Source organism: Arachis duranensis, chromosome 9 (assembly GCF_000817695.3).
Source record: "Arachis duranensis cultivar V14167 chromosome 9, aradu.V14167.gnm2.J7QH, whole genome shotgun sequence".
Lineage (NCBI taxonomy): Eukaryota > Viridiplantae > Streptophyta > Magnoliopsida > Fabales > Fabaceae > Arachis > Arachis duranensis.
In genome coordinates, this window is record NC_029780.3 from 19707772 (window position 1) to 19721002 (window position 13231).

A 13231-nucleotide genomic window follows, 5' to 3' on the forward strand; every position below is an offset into this window, starting at 1 on the left:
TTCCTGCCATGACTACAAAGGGAAGGCGCAGCATGAACGCGACTGAGGATGGTTGTGCTCCAAAGTAGTCGACAGTGTTGCGCTTACGAAGGGATGGCGCTGCGTGAACGTGGTGGTGGTTGGCGGCACTAGTTTCAGAAATAGATGGCGCTGCATGTGGTGGTGGTTGGCGGCGCTGGATGGACCCCAGAAGTGACTAGAGAAAGGGATAAGGATTTGTGCGATTATCTTTTTCGCAATGTGCTGTGAATGTGTGTGTATGAAATTAGATTGGCTCTTTGGATGTTTATTTATTTATTTTTTATTAGGACTTTTTTAAAATTAGATTTTTTAAAAAATTTTAAAAAAACTATTCAAGTTGGTTGCACATGTAGTTGATTCTCTAGACTTTTTTTTCTTTTACATTCCATAATAAAATTGCAAGGGACGGGTGGGAGGACTATTTGTTTTCTATGGTATAGGCTAAAAGTTAAAATAATATGTAACACTTTTTTTTAATTATTCTTAATATAAAATTAATTTTAAAATTATTCTTTGAACAAAATTACTTCTAATAATAATGTTATTTAGTGTTCTTTAATTTCAATTTCACTATCTATCATCTTATTACTACCATATACCAATCATTTTCTACCCTTTAATAGTCTAATCGTTATTACAACCTAATTTTTTAGATCCAACAATTAAATAAAGCATTCATATTTTTTAAAGGAAAAAAAAAAAGAAAAAACGAGAGAAAATAGAAGAAAAATAAACTAAAAAAAGGAAGATGTCCAAAAAAAAAAGAGAAAGGGAAAGAAGATAGTGGCTATTGGGGAGAAAAGAGCTGCCATTTCTATAGAGAGAGAGAGTTTTGCCATGTAGTCGCCGTGAATTTGATTCACCATATATTTTGTTAAAGTTAAATTATTCTAATAGTTTATACAGTTTTTTTAAATTTATAATTAAATTTTTATTTTTAAAAAATTTTTAATTAAATTTTTACACTAATTTTATACTTTTATACTTTCAATCGCGTCCTTACTCTTTCCAAAATATTTTACTTAATAGAATATTGCTATGGCATATTCCAATTGAAATTAATTTTTAAAATATATTTATTTAATCAATTTATATATTTTGTTGTTAATACATGTTTTTTGAAAAAAATATATAACTATACGCATGTTAACCAATGTAATTTTGATGAATGACAAATTTTGAAGAAAATAGTTATTAAAGATGTATGCAAACAAAAAGAATAAATGAAAAAATATAAAGATTAAGATCAAAAGCAAAAAATAGTTTTAGGTCTAGTTTCTCTATGTAAAAATTAAATTTGTATCTTTTTTTTTTCGAAACAAATGAAGCTCGACACATGAGAGTGGAGCATAAAACAGATAGATACAAAAGCAAATCTAAACACAAGGTTAACAATCCTATATCATTTCTGGCACTACCATCAATAACTAGTAGAATCAACACCAGTCAACTCCTTGTAGCTCAAAAACGTCCTGTTCTGTATGACATCAACAGTTACCTCTTTATTGTTAAAAATCCTGTTATTGCGTTCCAACCAAACGTTCCAAATAATCGCAAAGAACCTAGTTAGCCATCTCTTCTGCTTCTCTTTTCTATTAAGTGTTCCATTCCAACTCTCAAACAAGCCTTTAATGCTTCCTGGGATAGCCTAATCTCTATCAAAATATCTCAACCAAATGCACCACATCTACCACGTAAACTCACAGAACACAAACAAATGATGAACACATTCAATCTCCTTTTTACACAAGACACAAATACTATCATGCTGGCGAGTTATGCCTAATCTACTCAACCTTTCTTTAGTATGCACTCTAACGACTAAAACAAACCAACCAAACAGTTCAATTCTAGGCAAACCAATCCTTTCCAGATCGAACTTGTGAAGCTATAACTCGTAATCTCCTTCGAAAGAGTCTCCGATTGCAACACCTGCAGAAAAGAGTTAGTAGAAAAATTACCTTTAAAAAAAATTTGTATCTCTTTATCTTACACACATTTAAAAATAATTTCAAAGATTTAGTTTTATGGAAATCATTGTAGAAATTGATTAAGATTAAAAGGTTTTGTTAAACACTAGCCTAAAACATTTTAAAAACATGATTTAAGCTGAATACAAGGGGTGTTGAAGGTTGTGGTAGGTTTAGAGAAGGGGTGTTGAATCTATGCCTTCCTTTTAAGTTACTAAACTCAACCCTTTAAAACAAACTTTCAATTCTGATTCTGTTTGTACTCAGTAGCGAAAATTTATAAGACAATTTATTTTTGTCTCATGAATATAAAAAAATAGAACACAGCAGAGAAGAGAAAAGCTAACACCAGCATGTATCCTGCTTCGGTTGCCTTGTGCTATGCAACTTACGTCCAGTCTCCTCCACAACAATGGAGGAATTTCCACTATAATTAAAAGTATTACATACACCAATTCTACATGATTAACCCAATCCTTTCACACTCAAATTCTAACCTAAATTGACATTGGCTATGCTAATACCTAACTCTTCACTCTTAGTGCTAACCCAACTAAGAAAGGGATACCTAACAGGTGCAGGATACAAGACACTTATTCAACCTAAAGAAATCTGAAATAACTCTAGGCTTTTCTCTCAAGTGTATCACTCAGACTTTTTTCACTCATGGCTTTTACTTGAGCTCTCTCACTATTCCTTTTCACTCAAGAAATTACAGAAAGATAAACATTAAAAAGTACATTACAATATGTAAAACATGAAGGAGATTGACTTCATCAACAGCCTCTTTGCTATGTGATAAATCAGATTTGCAAGCCTCTGATTTAGTTCTTCAATATTGGCCGAATGCTTCTTTGAAAGAAAGCATTATCCAAGAAGAGGAACTTCTTCAGGGAACTCTTCACAGAACACAATTCACCAAACTCTGGTTTTCTCTCCTTAGCTTCTGAATGAACAGCAAACCTCTTTTATCTCCTTGCATGTTGCTGGGTTGCTCTCCCTAGGTCAACTTCTTGAGCTCTGTGCTTCACCAACCCAACAGTTCACTTTCTTCCATTATTCCTCAAATTAGGAACTTTGGTTCTGACCATCTTTTTTACCGAAAGCCTCAATATAGCAACCACAACAAGTTTTTCAATGGTAAACCAAATCTGAGCCATTGAAAAACAAATTGATCCCCAAGACTCATTTTTAATCGTAGATACACAGCAGAGTTGAAAAAAATCAACTTTTCCATGAATTCCATTTTCGGACTAGCAGAGAGTTGGGAAGAGGAGAAGAAAATGAGATGCATGTATAAGGAAATAAAATCACCTTTAACTTCTGACATCTTCTTGATACAGATTGATGTTGGTGATTTGACTTCTACCATTTGATTAACCTTCTCTTTCTTGCTTCTTTGGTGAATAGCTTAGGGAAGAAGCTCTCTCTCTCTCTCTCTCTCTCTCTCTCTCTCTCTCTCTCACTTTTCTGATTTTCTGACCAACACACAAAAGTGAACGATGCTTGTGATATGAGATCAAATTGGAGCAATTTGCTACTAACGGGCTTGAATCGGATATCGATAAGGCAACTCATTTGATTTCTTTGGCTTTGTTTTCTTTTGGGCTTCGTTTGTGTTATCAGCTTACCAGCCTAGTTATTTTATTTTCATTCCATTTGGGTTGCTAAATTGAATTTTGGCCTGCAACATTTAATAAATAATTAGCAATATACAATTATTAATAATCAACACTAATTATTTATTTTAGCCAAAAATAATATTTGTCATCATTAATTAATTTAGTTAATTTCTTAACTCAACAATCTCCCCCTTGATGACAAACATAACTAAGCAATAACGAAACGGAATTGAATTTTAGTAAAGTTAAAAACTTCCCTTTGATTGATGTTTCTTGCTTTAGTGTTGCTCCCCCTTTCCTTTTCAAGAGTAGCTCCCCCTAGATTTATGCTCTCTTCTTTGTTCTTGTTTTATATTGTACTTATAGAGAACACAATAAAGAGCCACACACATTTATCTTGACTAAGGGAGTTTAAGCAAACAACACCACAAAATCAGCTTAACACAGTACATATCAAATCAACAAAAGCTAAGCATCAAGATTGATCAAGGGCAAACCAACAACATATGAAAGCATGTTCCAATACGTATGTCACTACATTCCCTACAGTAGCTCAGTTGTAAATCAAAATTTTTATGTTCGAAACTATCAACCGCATATCAGCCGCATCAATAAAAAAATCACAATTAAGATCACAAAAAAAATTTCAGCAGCAGCCAAAAGTAGCATTTAGCAGCTATTCAACACCTATTACTCCCCTTTTTGTCATCAAGGGCGGATAATAAGCAAGATCAACAAAAACATCACCTTAAATCCTGCAAGAAAGTGTTAGAGAACAGTCCAAAATATCAACTAAATTTAAACTGAAGTGCAGCAGTATTTCTGGTTATACAGTTATCCAGAAATAACAAACATAAGTTCCAAAGTATCAAGAGAGACAATTTTTATGAGACAAAAAACAGATAGCAACAGCTTCATGTAGTAATCCTAAGCATCAGAACCGTTTCCCTCGGAGTCAACTTCTTCATCAGTGTCAGTGGCAGGGTCTTCATCCTTCTGTAGGTTGTCAATGAATGTCATAAACACAGCCACTTTATTCCTTGATTTTCGGAAGAAATTCTCATGTTTACTGGCTAGCTTTCTTTGCTCTTTGCTCATTGCAATCATGTGATTATATTGGGAGACAAACTCCTGAACAACATCCTTCACAACATTCATCAGAGTAGATTTTTGGCCTGTAGAGATGGAAGTAACCTCGATGGAAGGAGGAGGAGATTCATCGGGAATAAACTCTTCATCCTCATCATCTAGAACCACTCTTTCAGATCGAGTAGGTTCTTTTTACTGTTTCACTGCACCACCTCCCTTTTAGATAGGAATGTCTATTTTGATAATCCTCATTGGTCAAGTCAACACCAAAATACTCAAATATGCAAGTTAAAAACATGCCATATGGAAGTGCTTTGTCTTTTTCACTCCTAACAGAGTTAAACATGTATCTAACCATCAAATATGCAAATGAAATTTCTATTTTGGTGAGAATGGCATATAAAACAAGAGTATCAGTGTAGAAAACCCTTTGATATGAACCACTTTAAGGAAGTATGATGTGGTTGACCATTCGGTGCAACTGAGCACGTTAATATCCTAGGGCTTTGTGAGTGGGTGTAATGCCATCAATTAAAGAAACATGTTCACAAATATGAGCCAATGCATCATTGTAAGAAATACCAACACCTTCATCTCACTTAACTAAAATGTAAGCACAAGGCCTGACATCAGTATACTTCAATGCATCACTAATTGTTTCATTGTTCAAGACAATGTCTCGACCTTTAACATAAGAGTGAACAGTCCCTTCATGATATGTCAGATTCTCATAAAACTCTTGAACCAACAGAGGATAAACAGGCTTTTTTATTTTAAAAAGATGATTCCAATCCAAAAATTCTAGATTTTCAACAAAAGGAAAACCTTTTCTTTTCAAAGTTGGCAAATCAGCAAGAAAAGATGGACACAGAGTGCGGTACTTAACAACTCCATCATAAAAGTCATTATTCATGGTAGATTTGAATCTATAAGGGTTATAGTTTGAATGAGAGGTCATGAAGTGAGATTTGTGATCAAAAGGGCCAATGTCTGGTTCTTTAACAGTTTTAAGAGGAATTCGAGTTTTACCTTGCTGAGAATGTAATGGAACAGACCTAGACTTTGGTTGTGTGTGCTCAGAGGCAGGTTCAGGCGCTGCTGGTCGCTTCCCTTTCGACGTGCTAGGCTTCGACGACCCAGGTTTGGATGGTGGTTCCTTCGGAGGAAGCGTTGGCTTGGCTGAAGATGGAACCCTGGAGGGATTCTTTGTGCGAGCCATAGGGTTACATCGAGGAGGTGAGGTAGGAGGAGAGGGAGATGGAGTGAATGTTCTGTCTTGGGAGCGAGTAGAGGGTTTAGTAGGTAGCTTGTAGAATTTTTCACGAGGAGGCTTCTATGCTACGGTTTTCTTCCTCATTTGATTGGTTTCAGATTTTTGAGGAAAGAGAAGCAGTAAAGAGAGTGGGAAGAAACCGAAAGATTTGTAGAGGAGTTCTGGAGGGAAGAAAAGGAGTGTTGGTAACTGTACCCAAAAGAAAGTTTCTCAAACCATGCAACTGCATCACCTTTTGATATGACTTGAAAAGACTTGACATCACAAAAGAGAAAGATTTGATTTTATTTCAAAATCAAAGGAAATCAGTTCAGAAAAAAATCTTTATTGGACTTAGATTAGAATAAAATCAAAAGAAACCCTTTTTGGACACAAACTAAAACACAAAAGCCAACAAAAATAAACATGTAACATTCATAATAGGCCCAGAGATGGTTTGAATTAAGGAAACACGTAGGACCACCCATGATCTGAATTTTGAGGTTGGCCCAGATAAATCTACTCTTGCAACACGTCCAAAACACGCTGATTGAAGGGAACGTTCTTCACATGCTCAGAATTGTCTTGTACCTGTTTATGAGACAAAAATTCTAACAAACACATCAGCAACCTGTAAACAATGAATCCTAGCTTAAAATCCCTAGACTAGTCCTAAGAGTACAGAATCTATCCTCAACAAGAGGTTTTGTGAAAATATCTGCTAATTGCTCCTCTGATTTAACAAATTTAATGCTAATATCCCCCTTTTGAACATGTTCTCTTATTGAGTGAAATCTCACTTCAATATGTTTGGTCCAAGAGTGCAAAACTAGATTTTTTAGAAATATTAATGGCACTCATATTATCACACAACAAGGGAATAATTTCAGCACTTAATTTGTAATCGGCAAGCTGTATTTTTAACCATAAAAGCTGAGAACAGCAAGAAGAAGCAGCTATATACTCAGCCTCTGCAGTGGATAAAGCCATTGTTGGTTGCTTCTTGCTTGACCAAACATTTAAGGACTTTCCAAGGAAGCAACATAAGCCTGAATTGCTCCTTCTATCAACTCTATCACCGGCAAAATCTGCATCACAATAACTAACCGCAGAAAAATCATCAATCTTAGGATACCAAAGACCAAAGTTGGATGTGCCATGAACATATCTAATGATCCTCTTAACTGCAGAAAGATGTGACTCTTTAGGTTTGGATTGAAACCTTGAACACAATCCAACACTTTGCACAATATCGGGTCTAGAGGAAGTTAAGTACATAAGAGAACCAATCATTCCTCTATACCTAGTCTCATCTACATCTTTCTCAATTTCTCCCTTATCTAATTTTAAATTAGGGTGCATGGAAGTTCCCATGAGTTTGGCATTTTTCATACCAAATTTCTTAACTAATTCCTTGGCATACTTCTCTTGATAAATGAAAATACCATTTTTAGTTTGTTTAATTTGCAGCCCAAGGAAAAAATTAAGTTCACCCATCATACTCATGTCAAATTCACTTGTCATGAGTTTTCCAAATTCAGAACAAAGGGATTCATTGGCCGATCCAAAAATAATGTCATCAACATATACTTGGACTAGAATAAAAGAATAATTAGAGTTCTTAATAAATAGAGTTATCTCTGTGGTGCCTCTTTGAAAACCGTTTTTCAAAAGAAAAGAGCTAAGTCTCTCATACCAAGCTCTAGGAGCTTTTCTTAAACTATAGAGAGCTTTTGATAATTTGAAAACATGGTTAGAATGCTCTTTATTTTCAAAACCATGTGGCTGCTCCACATACACTTCTCTATCTATCACACCATTCAAAAATGCACATTTCACATCCATTTGATATAATTTAAAACCACAAAATACAGTATAAGCTAAGAGAAGTCTTATGGCCTCCATTCGGGCAACAAGGGCAAATGACTCAACAAAGTCTATTCCTTCTTCTTGGTCATATCCTTGTGCTACTAGCCTTGCTTTGTTTCTTGCAATGCTGCCAGCTTCTCCTAACTTGTTCCGAAATATCCACTTGGTGCCAGTCACTTTCTTTCCACTTGGCCTTGGAACCAAAGTCCACACTTGGTTCTTCTCAAACTCAAAAAGCTCATCCTCCATTGCTTTATCCCAAGAAGGGTCACTAAGGGCTTCCTTGACATTTTGAGGCTCCATTTGTGAGAGAAGGACAATGTTTGATCCTTAATTTGCCTTTCTAGTTGAGGACCGAGTTTTCACCCCATGAGAAACGTCACCAATGACAAATTTCTTAGGATAATTCTTCAAGAATCTCCATTCACGAGGTCTGGTGGACTTGGAGGCAAATTCAGTCACCAAGGGAATCTGGGTACTACTGATTTCAGGATCTCCTTCAGATTCATGAGACAAAATAGAATTGTCTCTTGAATTTTCAGCAGTTGTAGTTTCTGGTTCAGCTTGTCCAGAATTTTCATTTTTATGATTTTGTGCAGTCTCATTGTCTTTTTGAGCTTAATTCCCTGCATCACAGTCTTTCACAATACTTTGCACCAAGTTAGTATTACAAAATATAACATGTATGTACTCCTCAATAATCCTAGCATCTTGATGATAAACCCTATATGCTTTACTAGTTGTGGAATATCCTACAAATAAACACTCATTTGCCTTTGGATCAAATTTTTCCAAATTTTCTTTGTTATTTAGAACAAAACATTTACATCCAAAGATGTCTAAGTAGTCTAAGTTTGGTGGGTAACCTTTCCAAAGTTCATAAAGGGTTTTCTTCAAAAATTCTCTTATGATTGTTCTATTCAAAATGTGGCAAGCCGTGTTAACCACTTCAGTGATGCATGAGCATCTTTTCTATCTTTTCCTAGGGAATTTGCATCTAAATTTTTGAGTTTAATAAAGAATTAATTATCTTTTAGCCAATATGGATGCTACTTTGAGTCTTTTACAATTTTGTTTATTTTAGGTAGCATTCAGCTGGATTTGATGGAGTTTCTGCAGCACAAGAATCAAAGGAGATGGCAGCGAAGAGCGACGCATACGCGTGACTGACGCGTACGCGTGATTTGGAGCTTTCCACGGCGACGCGTGTGCGTGACTGACGTGCGCGTGATTTGAAGAATTTCACAGCAACGCGTGCGCGTGACCGACGCATCCCCGTGACTTGCGAAGAAGACCAGCGACGCGTACGCGTGACATGCTCCACGTGCAAAAAATGCAGAAAAATGCTAGGGGCAATTTCTAGGCTATTTTGACCCAGTTTTTAGCCCAAAAAATACAGATTAGAAGCTGCAGAATTGACAAAACATGTGGTCCCCACCCATCAACTGAATACCTGCTGATTATTCTGATTTAAATTCAAATTTGATTTTAAAATAGGAAAAGATATTATTTTTAATTTTAGATAATTAGATTTTAAATTAATTAGGATTAGTTATAAAAAGAGGATTCCATTAGGGAATTAGAGACGGAATTTTACATCCCATCAAATTGGAACTCTGTACATTTTATTACAATCTTAGTTTTTCTCTGAACTATGAGCAATTAATCCTCTATTGTTAAGGTTATGAGCTCTGTCTATTTGTATGGATTGATTTTATTACTTTTTCTAGTTTAATTTATGTATGGATTTATAATTTAAGAATTATTTTTGCTCTTCATCTTATGAATTTGGGTGGAACGGAAGTATGACCCTCTTTCTATTTGAGTTCTTGTAAAACTTGGAAAAGCTCTTTACTTGAACAACAGCTTGAAAACAATTTCTCCTAAATTTTAATTATTTGGATTTAACAAGATACGTGACATATAATCCTCTTATTTTTGGGTATTAGAATTTTTGTGGCATATAAACTGGAATTTGAACTTCACCCTCTAATTGGAATTAATTGACTAAGACATTGGCAGTCAATGAATTTTAGAGGAGGCTAGAAAGGTCTAAGGAATTAGGGTCTAGTCACATATATATTGCCATAAATTAAATCCTACATGATTAAAATAGTTAGTAAGAAAAGTTAATCCGGAAAAATAGATAACTCTGAAGTCTTAATTGTTTTCTCCCCTATTTTATTTTCAACTTAATTACTTGCTTCCTTCTAAGATTTTGAAGTCACTTTTTAAACTTTTTGAACATCTCAAAACCAATTTCTACTTGCCTGACTAAGTAAATCATTTAACCATTGTTGCTTAGTCCATCAATCCTCGTGGGATCGATCCTCACTCACTTGAAGTATTACTTGGTACGACTTTGTGTACTTGCCGGTTAGTTTGTAGTTGTTAAATCACCGCACCAAAATTTTTATGCCGTTGCCAGGAATTGATAGTGATTAACAACTATCAATTGTTTGATTGCTTAGATTAGATAATTTTTACTTTAATTAGATTTTTGTTTTTTCATTTTTAATTGTTCTTCTTTTTTCTTTCTTTATTTCCGTTCACCCCTCCTTTACCCCGTTTTTCTTTTTATTTCTTTTACTTTCGTTTTTTTTTTCGCTTTTCATTTTGTTTTCTTTTTAATTTTTTTTCTTCTTTTCCGTTCAGCATCTCCCTCCCCTGTTTCGTTTTCCGTTTCTTTTCTTTTATTAGTTAGTTTTAAAAAATAATAAAAATAATATATATATATTTAAATAATTAGCATTAATATTTTTTTTAATTTATGAAATTAAGTTTGGTGTTTCCTAGTTAGTCTTATTTTAATTTTTCTTATTTAAATTGCCTAATAAAAGCAAAAAAATTTTAGTCTTAATTTTTCAAGTAATTTTCAAATTTTAGTGTTTGTTTATTTTATTCAATATTTTTATCTCTTTATTCAGGTTACCTCACTGGGAACTCTCTACACTCTAACTAGAGATTCCTATCTTTTCTTTGTCTTCTGCTTGTTTATGCACAGGAACAGAGACAAAGAACATCTCTTAGACTTTGATCCTGAACCTGAAAGGACTTTCAGGCAACGTTTACAACAGGCAAGAGTTTACAAGGCTGTGGAATCCGCTATAGATCCTAATGATGCTGATAATGCCAATGTGGCTAATTCGAATGAGAATGAGCAACAAAGGAGAGTACTTTGCTCTTACTCTGTTCCTACTGCAGATCTTTATGGAAAAAGTATTGTGGTGCCTCCTATAGCTGCGAATAACTTTGAGTTGAAGCCACAACTAGTTACCCTGGTGCAACAGAACTGCCAGTATCATGGTCTTCTCCACGAAGATCCAAATCAGTTTATCTCTAGTTTTCTGCAGATTTGTGATACTGTGAAGACAAATGGAGTGAACCCAGAGGTGTACAAACTCATGTTCTTCCTGTTTGCTCTAAGGGATAGAGCAAAGCTATGGCTAGATTCCCAACCCAAGGAGAGTCTGGATACTTGGAACAAGGTTGTTATTGAGTTTCTTACTAAATTTTTCCCGCCAAAGAAGCTGACTAAGCTTAGGGTGGAGGTTCAGACCTTCATGCAGAAGGATGGTGAAACTCTGTATGAAACTTGGGAGAGATACAAGCTACTAACTAGGCAATGCCCTCCGGACATTTTCTCCAAATGGACGCAACTAGATATCTTTTATGAAGGCTTGGGTGAAATGTTCAAGATGTGCTTAGACAATTCTGCAGGAGGTTCATTGCACAAGAAGAAGACACCAGATGAGACTATTGAGCTTATTGAATTGGTTGCTAGCAACCAATATTTATACTCATCTAACAGGAATCCTGTGAACTCTGAGGCTCCTCAGAAGAAGGGTGTCATGGAAGTAGAAGCTCTTAATGCTATTCTTGCTTAAAACAAGCTTATGTCTCAGCAAATAAGTCTACTTACTCAACACATGGGTGACATGCAAGTCTCAACTATCAACACCTAAAATCCACCTCAAGAGGTCTCCTATGACATGGCAAGAAATTTAGTGCAAAATGATAATTATGATTATGCTCAAACCTCTTCTGAACAGGTCAATTACATGGGGAGTGGTTCTAGAAATCCCAATAAGGACCCATATTCTCAGACATACAATCAAGGATGGAGAAATCACCCAAATTTTGGGCGGTGAGACCAATCTTAGAGACCTCATAATTTCAACAATAATTCTCAGGGTGGCTTCCAACAGAATAATTACAATAACCGCCAATTTCAGTCTCAGCAGCAATGACAGCCTTAGTAGGCTAACTGTAAATCCAAGGAAGATTCTAATTGGGAGATGATGAGGAGTTTTATGCCGGAAACCAGAGCCTCCATTAGAAACTTGGAAGTGCAAATGGGCCAGCTGAGCAAGCAAATACCTGAGAGGTCTACAAGTACATTTCCAAGTGATACAGTGGTGAACCCAAGAGAAGACTGCAAGGTTATTCAATTGAGAAGTGGTAAGACAGCTGGCTCTGAGACAAGGGCCAATGAAGAGCTAGTTGAAAAGAAAGCTCTAGAGGAGAAAAAGGAAGAAGTGAAGCATGCCCCTCCAAAGCGTGCAGACAACCCGTTCCTTGACTCTCTGGACACGTATCCTACATTGCCAAAGGCTCCTGAATACATGCCAAAAATTTCATATCCTCAGAGACTTCAGAAGGCTTCCAAAGAAAAGCAGTTCTCTAAATTTTTAGATGTCTTCAAGAAGCTACAGATCAACATTCCATTTGCAGAGGCTCTTGAGCAAATGCTTCTCTATGCTAAATTTATGAAGGAATTGTTGACCCACAAGAGGAACTAGAAGGAACAAGAAACAGTGGTGTTAACCAAGGAATGCAGTGCCATTATTCAACACAACCTTCCTGAGAAGATGCCAGATCTAGGGAGCTTTGTAATTCCTTGCACCATTAGAGATGTAACCATTCAGAGAGCTTTATGTGACCTTGGAGCTAGCATCAATCTCATGCCACTTTCAGTAATGAAAAAGCTTCAAATTGAGGAGGTAAAACCCACTTGTATTTCTCTTCAACTTGCTGATCTTTCTATTAAATTACCTATGGGTGTTGTTGAGGATTTACTTGTTAAAGTAGGACCATTCATCGTTCCTGTTGATTTTGTTATATTAGACATGGAAGAGGAGGTAAAATCCTCTATTATACAGGTAGAGCTCTGATTAATGTACAAAATAGTGAATTAACCCTGAAGGTCAATGAAGAACAGGTAGTCCTTCATGTTTTTGAAGCTCTCAAGCACCCTAATGATTTTGAAGGGTGTATGAAAATAGATGTTATTGAACCACTTGTTCAAGAGGTACTAAAACCTGAGGTGCTTGATGACATTCTGGATCCTATCTCTGAGTATGAATTAGTTGAAGTTGATAATTCACCACTCCAGAAGGCTATGGTTC